Genomic DNA, 13,257 nt, shown 5'->3' with positions numbered 1-13,257 from the left:
CTGCTCTGTTCTATTCCTTAGAGTTGAGTTACTAAATCCAGCTCATGCTAAGAGGAGGGGGTGACAGCATGATTATTAGGACAAAGGGCTCTCTGAAGGCCATTCTAGCTGCTGCTTTCCACAGATGGGTACATTGAAAGATCATTTAAGACAAGTATAAGGTTCATGTGAGAGGCCTGGTTACTTTGGAGAAATTTAGTTGACTAAAATTTAATTCTTTGTGGAAAAAAAAAAAAGTGTTGACTCCTTAAATCAATATTTACTGTGTGCCAGGTTCTACAGAGGTTATAGGAGTGGAGAGAAACGTCTCCTCAGGGGAGCTCATTTTCTCATTTAGGAGATGTCCTTCCTGAGGCTCGAAGTGTCAGGTCAGGGACAGTCGGATGGAGAAGGGGAGTTTTGACACGCAGGACGTGGGCTCGGCCTCACAGTAACGGAGAAAAGTGTAAGCAGCCACCAGGCATGCCTTGGAAGGAGCTTGAAAAATTTAAATCCGCAAGGAGCGGGCAAATCATTCATTCATTCATTCATTCATTCATTCATCCAACTCATATGGGCTGAGCTCCTTCGATGGGCTCCAGCATTCTAGACTTCGAGGCTAGGACGGGAGCCCTGCTCTTGAGGAGCTGACGTGCCTGCAGGCGGTGAGGAGCGATAAACAGTTACATAAAGTTAGGTGCCGGTGTCATTGAGGGGAAGCAAGTAAAGTAAGTGAGGAGAGCGTTCTTCTATGGAAGGTGGTCAAGGAAATGTTTTTGAGCCAAAACCAAGTCTAGGCGAGGGAGGAATTACGTGCCCATCGGAGTGCTTAGCTCTTGGAGAAGAGCAAGGGGCATGCGCCGATGGATGGAGAGGGCGAGAGGCGAGAGGGTGAGAGGAGCTTATCGGTGCCAGGGAGCTTCCTGGGGCGGGCCTCGCAGGCCTGCTCAGGAGGGAGGCCGAGGGTTTCAAGCTTTCAAGCGGGGGAGTGACAAGTTCCATTTACATTTCAGAAAACTCACCCTGTGGCTCCAGAGCTGGACCTGTGAAATCAACACTGCTGTTCTTCCTTAGCGGCTTCTGCGTTCGTTCGTTAGGGCCGCTGTCACAACGCTCCACACGTCAAGTGGCTTAAACAACAGGAATTTATTGTTCGAGATCAAGGTGTCGGCAGAATCATGCTCCCCCAGAAGGCCCTGGGGAAGGCTCTGTTCTGGGGTTTCTCCAAGCTTCTATAGTTCCTTGGTTTGTGGCAGCGTAACTCTGATCTTCACGTGCGTTCTCCCTGTGCGTGTCCAATTTTCGCCTCTTTATAAAGATACCAATTATACTGGATTAGGGGCCTGCCTGTCTGCAGTATGACTTCATCTTAACTAGTTACATTTGCCATGAACCTATTACTAAATAAAGTCACATTTTGAGGTACCGAGTGTTAGGACTTCAACATGTGAATTTGAGGGTACACAATTCTCTCCCTTACATTCTCAGACTATTAGAGAGCTGCCTAAAAAAATACACAGGCTTCAGCAGAGATTAGCAGGGGGAACCGGATGTGCTAATGAAGGCTGAAGCCACGCCCCTCCACAGACCGTGTCCAGCGTCTGTCCTGCTCAGCCTCAAGGGGTATAAATTCACGTAGTTGCCGACAGAAACAATACAACTTCTACCCATATATTTTTCAGCTTCTCAGGCCATCAGCCCCAAGTGAATTACCCCCTTTTTTTTCTCACCCTATATGTCAAGATCACACGTCTTCTCACCAGGAGGGCAAAGCTCCTAAGTACGTTTGTGTGATGAACTCATTAGAAACAGGCAACCTATTTAAATGAATTAATGAAACGCTCCTGAATTCTGTGCAAATTAGACCTGCATAATATAGAGAAGGGAGGGAAGGTGTCCTCTGGTTTTGCAGAGGGGTGGGAAATGCCCTCAGCATTTATTACACTTAATGATGAGATATTGTTGCCTGGGTGGTTTGAAGGAGAAAATTTACCTTAATGGTGTGTGATGAAATGAATCTACATTAGTGTGAAGGAAATTGTTTTCTTTACCTTTATTTAATCTGTCTGGTCTACTTGTATTATTCAATTTACTTTGCATTTTCTTTAAAATATTGGTCATAATCCCATTTTTAAGTCCTGAATTGAAGATGACATAGAGTAACTATCCAGGAGGGGCTTAAGGGAAAGCGGGGTAAGCCCTAAATGAACAACCCTGGAGTAAAACCTTGGCTGCCACGCCATTAGTTCGAATCCACCGTACAGAAAAACCCAAGCAAAAACCTGATGTACTCTCTTGGGACTTCTCAGCACAGCCCAAAATATAATTAAAATTATGCAGAAAGCCAAAGTTCAACTTGAAATCACATAGCAAGTTATTTTTAAAACAATTAGCAGTTTCAAAGTTCTTAAGATGTTAAAAGTACATATATTTCTTTCCAAGACAATTCCGTAGACCAGGTAATGGCGAGGTGGAGAAAGCGCAGGGAAGGGAGTGAGTTAAAGCAGGTTCTAGTTAGGGCTCCTTCCCCTAACAAGCCAGGAGACCCGGAGAGGAGCCTCCCATCTCCCTGAGGCTGTTTCCTCATCTGTAGGATCAGGCGTCAAATTAGAAAACTTCTGTGTCTGCTTCCAGTTGTAGCGTTCTATTATTCTGCATCAAGACATTTGAGACATATTTAGGCAGAGAATCAATTTTGTAAATAGGACGGAGAACTGGGGCACAAACAAAATCGGAGTGAATAATTTTGAAGGTCAGAAGACTTGAATCAGTGTCTTCTTAACATCTCCACTCCCACGACCTTACTCCAGGTCAACCTCATTTCATCTAGACAGTTGCAAGATCCCCTAACTGCCAACTCTGTTCCCATTCTTGCCCCCGGGCCAATTTTTTTTTTTTAATGCCTGCAGCACCTGGTCTTCCTAGGTGGTCTCCCATCCAAGTACTAACCAGGCCCCACCCTGCTTAGCTTCCGAGATCAGACGAGATCGGGCACGTTCAGGGTGGCGTGGCTGTAGCTGGGCCAATTTTTTTTAATGATATTTCATTTCTTTTTTCGAAACTCTTCAACAGCTCCTATTTACTCAGTGAATGTGTCGAGTACTGACCTATGTGCAAGGGTGCCGGAGATAAGTGGTAGACAAGACAGACAATTTCCTGCTCTAATAGAGTCCACTTTACACTGGCAAGAACAAGGAGCTAGACAATAAATGAATATACATGGCATAAAATCAGGACATGATAACACAATGAAGAGAACCAGAACAGAGGAAGGAGACAGTCAGAGGATAGTACTGCTTTAGACGAGGTAGCCATGGAGGGCCTCCCTGGGGAATGTTTGCAGAGATCTGAAGAAGCCAGGGAAGGAGCTGTGTGGCTGTCAGGGTCATGCAGTGCGGGCGAAGAGCCGGCGCAGAATCCTGGGGCGGGGCGAGCTTGGCTTGGTACCTCCAAGTAACAGCATGTGGATTTCTGTTTCCAGAACAGAGCGAACAGGGAGAGGTTGGCAGATGATGAGTTAGAGAGCTAAGTTGAGATCGGATCGCCTTGGGCCTTGCAGGTAATGGCAAGGACTTTGGATTTTATTTTTGGAAAAACCATTGGAGAGTTTTGAGCAGGGAAGTGACATAATCGGATTTGCTTTTTCAAAGACTCCATTTGTCTTGTTGGTGGAAGTTTTACTGAAGAGGGACAAGACCGGAAGCAGAGAAAGCATAAAAGCACGATTGTATAACCCCGGCGAGAAATGAGGTGGCTCATACTGGGATGATGTCACAGGGTGTACGGAGAAGAATCGGGTTTCCAGACACATTTTGAAGTCATTACTGGCCTTGTTTAAGGCTTGAACGTGCAATGATAAGAAAAAGAGAATCATTAAGGCTGAGGTCAACATTTTCGCTTAAATGGTGTTTAAGCACGTGCATGTTGTTATTCATGTATAGTGAAGGCTGAGCCGCTGCTTTGGGAAAGGAGGTGAGAAATCAGCTGTTCACTTCTAGATCCATTAAACTTAAGATGCCTGTTGGCCATCTAAGCACAGGCGTCAGGCAGTAGGGTATGAGTCCGTAGTTTGAGGAGAGATTGGAGCAGGATAAAAACAGTTGGAAATGAGCAGCATATTTGAAGTCATGGGACTAAATGAGATGAGCTTAGCGAATGAGTGTTGGAGGAGAAGCCAGCGGCGAGCCGTGGGGCACTCCAAGGTCTACAGTTTGGGTAGAGAAGGGGACTCCGGCAAGGGGGACGAATCACAGAAGAGCACGCACACCTTCCGGCAAGGGGGACGAATCACCAGAAGAACACGCACACCTTCCGGCAATGGGGACGAATCACAGAAGAGCACGCACGCCTCCCCCGCCAGCAGCCGCCCTGCTTGCGTCGGCTCCGACATCCTCCCCTCTTGTTGTTCTGTGAACTGTCCAATCCACTTACGCATGGGATCCCGTCCCTTCTCCCGCCCTCGAGGACATCCCTCCAGCGCTATTCTTTCTTCAGTCTGCAGATTCAAACTTCATTTCTTCACCAGACCCTTTCCTTCAGGACACAAATATCCTTCTTACGAAAATAAGTCAATAAAAAGGAAAAGCTTTGTCCCCTCCCCCCGATCCCTCTCTAGCTACTGTCATTTATCATCTCCTCTAAAGCCGCACTCCTAAAACAGCTGACGTAAGTTGCCTCCATTAATTCTTCTCCTATTCTCTCTTGAACCTATTCCAATCTGACCTTTGAACCAAGACTCCACCAAAACCTCCTCCCCAAACCTCCACGCTGCTAAATCCAAAAGTCAACTCTCAGCAGCATTTAAATCGCTGACACATTTCTTCTTGATATAGTTGCTTCGTTTAGTTTCTAGAACAGCATGCTTTCCATTGCCTTTCCTATCTCACGAGCTGTTTCTCCCCGAACTTCTCTGATTCAATACTTAGTGCCTACCCTGTGCCTACACTGTTCCTGCCCCCAGTGATACAGCACTGAGCAAGCCGAAGCCCTTGCCGTCCTGGAGCGTAGCACGTTCTCATGGGTGGAGGCAGACAACAAGGTTCTAGAAGCCGGGTGAAGACAATGTTTCGAGGAGGAGTGTGTGATCAGCTGCACAAGTGATGTGAAGAGATAGAGTGATCTTAGGACGAAATTCGCCACTGGATTTGGCAACTGGGGGTTCAATGGTAACTGACATCATGAGTTTTAGTGCGGTAAAATAGAACTCTCTGGAGCGGATTCCGGTTAAAATAGCAGGTGATGAGGAGGTGGGAGCAAGCACGCTCACCTCCTTTTCAAGACATTTTGAGATGCCTTTCTCTTCCTTTTCCCAGACACGCTGCCTTGCACGCTTCCTCTTTCAGGTCTCAGCGTAGACGCCGTTCCTCAGCCAAGTGTCCTCTGACCTCCCGATCTAAGTTGTTCCTCCTCTGTCATTTTCTCTAATGGGCTGATCTTATATTTTGTCACTGCACTGTCATGTTTATAATTATGGATTTAAGTGTTTGAAATTTACTTTGTCTGTCCCACTATTCTGTTTTTGTTTTTAATATTCTCTTCTTATCATTTTAAACAATTTTTTAAAACTTTATTTATTTAAATTAGTTTCACGTATACAGTATTCTTTAAGTCCCATTAAGACTACTTTACACTCTGCGAAATGAGTACCTAGAGTGTTATCAGCACAATATATTTGTCATTTGAATGAACACATAAATGAATAAACGAATGGCTAACCAGCCTTCTTACTCTGGGGCTGTGCTGGATTATGTCATATCAACTTGGTTAGGATGGAACTACATTTCCCAGAATCCCATTTTCTTTATGTCTCTAGAGAAGAGTTGGTGAGATAAGAACTTGTGCGAGGTTTAGAAAGGAGAAGTAAAACAGCGGTTATTACTCTCAGAAGGTCTTGCAGTCAAATATGTAGAGAACAGATTCAGAAGTGCCCGGGGATTCTGCTTCTGATTTTTCTTCTTCATTCTTTATTTAGCTCATCTTTCTGACTGTTCAACCTGCCTCCTACGTTCAAAACCAGATATTCGGCTGTGGATCCACAGAGGCAGAGCTTTGCAGAGGCCATAGCTTCCTGTAGACCTATCAGAAACCTTTCCCTTTGCAACCCCTGTAGAGTCTCTTGGGGTCCTCTGCAAACCTCGGTTTGTCCGCCCTGCATCAGTGCTTCGGGAGGACTGGCAGGTGACCCCGACTTTGCTTTCTGGATGTACCTCCCCTAATATTTGCCACAATTATGTAAGTTCTCATTCTGTAATAAATCTTTTATCCGATAACAGTCACAGTGGCTCTAGTTTTCTGATTAAACCCTGGTTGTCACCCATAGGCTCAGCCACACGAAATTCCACTCTTCAAGCCGGGGCTGAGGGCTTAACCTACCGACAGCAGGGACCAGCCCCGCGTGCTGAACACGGCAACTTTCCACAGGGGAGCCAGCCGGCCATCTGGTTACTTTGGGCCACTTCCATCGTGGAAGGGCAGTGCTTTATTCTCTCTGGAAAATGTTTACTCTGAAGATGGATTTGCCTTTTTGGCCTGGAGTGCTTCAGCCAAAATTACCATCTATGGATTTACAGAATGTCTCATTGTCCTACAGACCATTGGTCCTGACCAAGGAATTAATTCTGCAGCAAATTAAGCACAACGATGATCTCACGTTCGTAGAATTTAGTGGTATCGCCATATTTCCCATCATGCCGACACAGCTGACGTGACAGAACCAAAGATTTCGTGCCGGTTCCAGCTGGCTGGCGACACAGGAGTGATGTCCTCCAGTACGTAGTACATGCCCCAAACCAGAGGTCAATATATGTTGTTGTTTTTTCTTAGCCAAGATTTTCAGCCCTGAGATCAAGAGATGGACATAGTGGGTGGGTCCTTTCATAGTCGCCCTTGGTGAAATTTTACTTCCCATTGCTTTAGTTCTGGGATCTACTGGTTTAGAGTCCTAGTTCCGAAGGAAGTGATGTTATGCTCTGCTGTGCTATGGAAATGTGAGCATATGAAAACTTTTTACTTTCTTTCTTGAAAGTGGTTACAAGGAGAAGGGCCAAGAATGCATATATTCTCTGTTATAAAATTTCGCTTTATTTTTGATTTTTCATGTTAAGTTGCTAGGCATTGAAAGGACAGATAAGATAGCTAATGTTTTATTGGCACTTGAATTAGGAGTGCCAAAGACCTCTCATTTTTCACTTGACATGTTATTATGGAAAGTCAAAAATAAGGTAGAGCAAATATCCTTGCTAGTGGCATTAACTGTTCTTTATGGAATGTGTATTATTATAGTGACTTATTTGTTCTTAAATGTCAGATTATTTTTCCCGAATATTAGATATATCCCCCCATAATACCAAAACCCTTGGCCTCAGAAGAGGGTAAACTTGTGTATCAAGTGCTAACTATCAACCTCTGAGGGCAGAACTGAAAAAGACACCCAATCATGAATAGAATGACTTATTATATAAAAAGAGTCATCTCTGAAAGACACTAAAAGCATTTTCAAAAACCCAAATAAATTCTTGGTTGGTCAAGTGCTCATTTCTATTTGGAGTGTGGGTTATGGGGAATTAAGTGCTCTTCCTGTGCATTTTGTGGAATTACATCTCATGCTGTTTGATAGAATCTACAAGATCTGCATTTGTCATGATCCCAGCAAAAAACACATGGCACATGAGTAATAGAGAGTTTAATGGACAGACTGTTTACGGAGCTCAGAACAAGGTTAAAGGACACCAGTGGGGCTAGGTGACACATCCCTGGGCTAGCAGCAGTGGAGAACAGGGACCTAGGCCCCCAGCAGCTAGTGGAATGGGTGGTTTTAGCAACCTGGAAAGTTGTAGGAAGCCAGAGGAGAGGGCCCGAGACAAGTCACTGACAACCCGGAGCCTACAATCAGAAGCTTGAGAAAGTGGATCTTGGCATTCAGGCAAGAGCAGGTCTGCTCAGACCCATGTCGTCCACACCATGGATGTGGCTGCTTTATGAACATGGTCTGCACCCTCCTGACAAGTCTCCAGACAATAAAGATGGGATTTTTTCATAAGAGAAACGGCATAGGGACTCAGGGACCCGACAGCTGTTCTTGGCTCTAATAGTTCCTAACAGTGACCTTGACCGAATGCATTTACCTCAGTTTCTTCATAAGAATAAAAGTTTAGAAAGGTTTTCTCTAAAGTTTCCTCCAATTTAAGAAGCTCCATGTATTAGTGATGCAAAATGGTTGGAAGTTTTTATGCAAATTCAATCTTTATGTAACCAAATGTCAGGCTTAAAATGTTTTTATTTCATATACATCTTTTAAAATGCCCTTTAATAAATTTTCCCTAGGGTACAAAGCATAAAATAAACAAAGTGTATTGCACAGAATTCCAATGTCCAGGGCATATTATAAATCAATCCCTATGATGATTGTTGATATTTTATCTTATTTGACCCATAAATTGGCAATATCATATGATTCGATTTGCTAGCATGACTGTAATGCAAAATTTTTAAGTGTATTGTGTTTCTCTTGAACATCAGCAGATTAGGAAAACGTTGAGAATTTTCATGTTTTTCTCTGACTTTACACATTGATGCCACAATCCTCAGTTATTTTCTCATAGGCGACTTGATTGCTTGCATACTTTTAATCCAATTTTTTTGCAGAGTCGGCATAGAATTCACATTTACGTCAACAAAGCTGGTAATATTAAAATAGCAAATACCATACAGCACTTATGATGTCCTAGGCACTGGTTGAAATGTTGTGTACATATTAAATCACTTCATCTTTACTTTTCTATGAGAGCTGTACTACTACTCCCCACTTTGCAGATGAGAGACCGAGAGACATCCAGTTTTCCCTACGTGCTCAAGATCAAGCAGCTAGCAAGTGGTCCAGCCAGGACCCTAGCCTGTCTGTAACCTCGTGCTCTGCTGTCTCTCTGGTTAGGCTTCCAAACACATGCTTACAAGGTCAGTGTTGCAGGTACAATTCTAAAGTCATTCTCAGGACAGGGTCACTGACACCTACAATCATGGACAAGTCTACAAATGTACCTCAAGCTGATTAGATATCTGTTCGTTCACAACACTTACCTGGCCCAGGGCAACTGGAAAAGCTCCATATGTGTCTCTGTGCAGGGCTGGAGGTATGGGTCCTGAACCTGTAGCAGGTGACAATTTCCAGGTTGGGGGAGGTAAACGTGTTTTCTACAAGTAACTTCTCTCTCTTCCCTCCCTCTAGGGTTACCCTTATTTGAACCCCTACCCTAGACATTGATCAGAACGCACTTGATCTATTTTGATTGTTTTTCAAGGTTAAATGGATGAGAGGATTATGTCACTTAATAAATTCATTAATAAAATTATTCCATCTATTCTTATTTACTTAGTGCATTATTTGTCTGTCTGCTCCAGATGAAGGAATTTTTAAACAGTAAGCCTATAGAGATTCTATATTTCAATGCGTGTCTTCAAAATCCCCTTTGAAGAGCTCTATCCCTATTTCGTTGCTGCTGCCTTTTTTCCCCAGAGGGTTTGGAAGACATGTTGGTGATGAGTCTTGTGAGCTGATTTACAGAGAAACTGGGCTAGTCATTTGTCCCGAGCTCTGGAAAATGTTATTCCTTTATTCAAACTGACAACGGCAAGCGAGGCACTGTCCAGGACTGTCCTTCAAGAGGGGACCACTCATTTTAAATAGAGAGGCTAAAATTTTAATTGCCCCTGGGTCTGTCACAAGAGCCTGCATGTGGGTGATGGACTGTTGTAGAACTTGGCAATTTTCCTTGGATGTACTTTTGAGTCTGAGAAATATGCACATCTTTTTCCTTAGCAAGCAAGCTATTTTAAGAAAAGAGAATATATTCATCCATTTAGCAGTGTAGAGTTGAGCTAAAACTTTTGTGTTTCAGCAGGTTGGGGTTTGTAATTTTTTCACAATACCTGTGGGGCAACATTGGTCCCCAGTTTGCCCACAGAAGGATTTGCTAGGCTCGGGTATCCCATCCTTAGGAGGCCATGATTTTACTACCCCTAGAAGGCCTGAAAGGACATTATCTGATGATGTCCTTGGTGATCGGGCACCATGATTTGAAAACATGCCAACAGCTATCCCTTTGCCTTCTTTATCCAGAGAGCCCTTTCACAGCCCCATCTGGAGCACTTGGCTGAGTATTCCAGAAGGACAGATTCCTAGCAGATGGTTTATCAGAGGATCTGGCACATAGTCTGGCCAAGAAAACCTCGTCTAATACCTCCGAATTTGGGAAGCTTTAGAGTGAAGAGTGGCTCCAAGCCTTGTGCACAACCAGGAATGTTTTGCTTATTAGATTTTTAAAGCGATGCTCAGAGTAAATATCTAGACAGCAGCAGTTCTGGAGATCTGGCACCGTAGATGGGACCAAACTAATGTATCCTCTTCGACCAGTTGTATGACATCTATAAAGTTTGGGATAGGGCCAGAGCCTTGAGCCTGAAAAGAATGAGGCTAATCCTAAAAGATATCAGGCATTTTGACAAGTGATATTTTAATTTAAAATATGCAACTCTGATCAGCATGAAATGTCTTGAGTGTCTAATTGGCTGCTTAAAATTAATATGTTCAAACCAACTCCTTTCACAATCTTCCCCATCTCGGCTAATGACAACTCCATCTTTCCATTTGCTCAGGCCAAAAACCATTAGAATCATTATTGATTCTTCTATCTCTCACAGACATAACTCAGTTCATCAGAAAACCTTGTCAACTCTACCTTCAAAATATGGGTCACATTCAACCTTTCTGCCACCACCCTGGTTGGAGCTGCCGTCATCTAGAGAGCGGATGATTGCAGGAGCTGCTCGCCTGGCCCCTTTGCTTCCATCTTGACTCCTGTGCAGTCTGTTCCCAGCACAGCATTCTGAGTGACACTGCCGAAATCCATGTCCCACCGTGTCACCCCTCTACTGCAAGCTTCCCATGGCACGCATCGTGAAAGCTCCCACATGCCTGCATTAGAAAGAAGGGCATTACCTAGAGCCAGGTTAAATAGGATTTGGGTGGATTTGAGTGGTTAGGGAGTAAGAGGGGTCAAAGGTGAGTCCTAGGTTCTGCCTTGAACAGCAGGCGTATGCCATTTCCTGAGAGGCACGCTGAAGTGAATGGGGTTTGGGGTGCAGAGCGGTGAGAGTGAGAATGGGGAGAAGGTATGAGTCAGCTTCTGACACACTGAATGTGACATATACGTATGCAATATCCCCATGGCGATGTCCTGCGTAGGAGCAAGTCTGAGCAGGAGCCACAGATTAGAGTCATCCGTTTACAGACAGATGGTGATCCAAGTCATTCGGATACACGACCTCACAAGGACAGAGTTAGGATGCGTAAGGAAGGTCTGGGACGGAATATGCTGCTTGACCGGCTGCAATATTCCAAGGCTTGGCCATGTAGAGAAAAAAGCCTACCATGGAGTTAGGAGAAAAAATATGTGTCAAGGAAATCAAGGAAAAGGAGACTTTTACAGAAGAGGGTACTGTCAGCTGTGACAAATAGTATTAAGAGATCAAACAGGCAGGGACTAAGAGTGAACATTGGAATTAAGCAACAGGGAGGCCTCTGATGAGAGGGGAGCCCGAGAGCGTGAGACAGGTGGGTTGGTGATGAGAGATGAAGCGAAGGTGGAGACATAGAGGTGGCAGGTACGTGTCTTCAAGAAACGTAGCTGTGAAAGAGCGACATGGCTGTGATCAGAGGGGAATCTGTGGAGAAGAGCGACTCGACTACAGAACAGAGTAATGTTACCAGGAAGTGCTGAGGACACGGCTGAGTCGGGGACCGTGAGTTTATGATGGTGCTATGTGCCTGGCGGGAAAACGTCCCCTGTCAGCAATGGGTGGGCCAGGTTCACACATGGAGAAGACAGGTGGTTGGCATTTTCCAGGTGTCGTGATGACTGGATAAGTGAGTTGCAGCTGTTGGGAAGAGAACAGTTGAACAGGTGGCCCATTCCGTCTGAGCTGGATCTGTAGGAGATAAATCCAGAAGGTGGCAGATGGACCGGGGGCTGGTAGAGCACTCTGGACTGAAGTCAATTCTGCCCACCTGTGTGGGCACGGTTTGTCTGCTGTCCTTCTTTGTCTCGTTCCTGACACCCCTCGAGGTTGGGAAGCGAGGCTGCTTTCCCCAAATTTGATGCAATTGTTTGCTTTATTCCTCTCACCGTTTCTTCACGGCCAGCACACATAGGAATCAGGAATTGAGGGGAATAGAGAAGTCTGAGTTAACTTCTGGGTTTGAGTGATGTGGTGGTGAGAAGTGGGTCTCAGAAAGGGAATATACAAATGCAACGGGGCTGGGGCGGCGGATAATGAATTGCATTTTTTGACATGTTCAATCAAAATGCTTATGAAACACCCAGATGAAGACAATCAGTAAATAGTTGGATCTATGGCTCTGGAGCACAGCCTACTACCTGGGAAGAGAGCAAGAGCTGAAGATGGACATTTATAAATTATCCCTGTCTAGGTGGTGATCGTAACCAATAGGATGAATACGTACAGTGGGTGGAGACAGTGGAGAGGCAGGGCCAGGACATGCTGAAGGAAACACCTTTATTTGTGGGGCTGGTAGGACAATGTCCAGCCAAGAAGATTGCAAGGAAGGTGGAAGAAACCGGTAATGCTATCGGCAAGACCAAGGGAGGAGAATTTCGAGAATGAGGGATGAGCCAACAGGGACCAGTGCCGCAGTGGTCAGGTAACATGCGACTCAGAAGAGAGGCCACTGGGCACTTTCACGAGGGGTTCAGAGCCAGTGACTCCCCAGAGCCACAGGGATGGCAGACTCGCAGGGAGCCCCAGATGGAGCAGTGGGGAGCGTTCTCTGAACTCCATGCGAGGGCTCGAGGCTCCCTTCAGTTCTCATAAATCAAACGAGGTTGCTGGACTAGATGACTGAGTTCCTGTCGATTCTAAAATCATGATCCCAGATATTTCACAGGAATGAGAGCCAAGAACAACACAAAATCGCCCTTCTATGGAGAAGGTTTTAAGGCTGGTTCACCAAAATAGTCATGTAAACACATAAACTTGATCTCACCAAGAGTCTTTGCTGTCAATCCAGGGTGCATGAACACACCTCCCTTAAGAAGGAATGTGCTGGATTCAGGCCCCAGGATACTGCCCCCTGTCTACCGTGAGCTCAACCCCAGAAGTGCTGGGCCCCCGGGGGCCTTCGCAAGCCTTGCCCACCCTCTGAAGGGGCTGCCACATGGGGCAGTGAGCTGCCGTCTGAGGCTGGGTGACTGCTTATCCAAAAAT

General features: G+C 45.1%; 1 pseudogene; it reads right to left on the bottom strand.

Annotated features, from left to right (window-relative positions):
• Nucleotides 1–2,879: 2,879 nt before the first annotated feature.
• Nucleotides 2,880–2,998, bottom strand: LOC120585325 (uncharacterized; annotated as a pseudogene).
• Between the last annotated feature and the right edge of the window lie 10,259 nt (nucleotides 2,999–13,257).

The sequence above is a fragment of the Pteropus medius genome, unplaced genomic scaffold (genome assembly GCF_902729225.1).
Source record: "Pteropus medius unplaced genomic scaffold, Ma_sr-lr_union100, whole genome shotgun sequence".
In the NCBI taxonomy this organism is placed as follows: domain Eukaryota; kingdom Metazoa; phylum Chordata; class Mammalia; order Chiroptera; family Pteropodidae; genus Pteropus; species Pteropus medius.
The sequence above is the reverse complement of the archived record's forward strand: the minus strand, read 5'-3'. Positions and strand labels throughout refer to the sequence as shown.